Genomic DNA, 395 nt, shown 5'->3' with positions numbered 1-395 from the left:
ATATATATATAATACTTGTCAACGTCAAAATAACAGGCAGCACTAAAACTGAGTGTTTTTCTTCATGTTGTTGCAGCAGAAAAAGAAAACAAGCAATTTAGACACTGAAAGTGTTTTAGCAACTTGTTAATAAATTTATTTTCCATCAGAATTTAAGCTACAAAGGTCAAAATTCGGTTGGGAGAAAACAGCACGCTGTTCTTGAAATGCCGTGTTTGCTGTCTTTGCTGCTGTGTCTGTTTTTACTTGAAGACCTCTCTGTGTAACCCGTCTACGGTTTTTCGAATGACCTGTTTCACAAGCCTCAAATATAAATAAATAATAAACTGTCTTACACAATGTCATACAAAACTAACCAAGCAGTCTTAAAGATGGTATTTCAGACAGACAAGCAC

The sequence above is a fragment of the Austrofundulus limnaeus genome, unplaced genomic scaffold (genome assembly GCF_001266775.1).
Source record: "Austrofundulus limnaeus strain Quisiro unplaced genomic scaffold, Austrofundulus_limnaeus-1.0 Scaffold5392, whole genome shotgun sequence".
Taxonomy (NCBI): Eukaryota; Metazoa; Chordata; class Actinopteri; order Cyprinodontiformes; family Rivulidae; genus Austrofundulus; species Austrofundulus limnaeus.
This window is presented reverse-complemented; position numbering follows the sequence as displayed.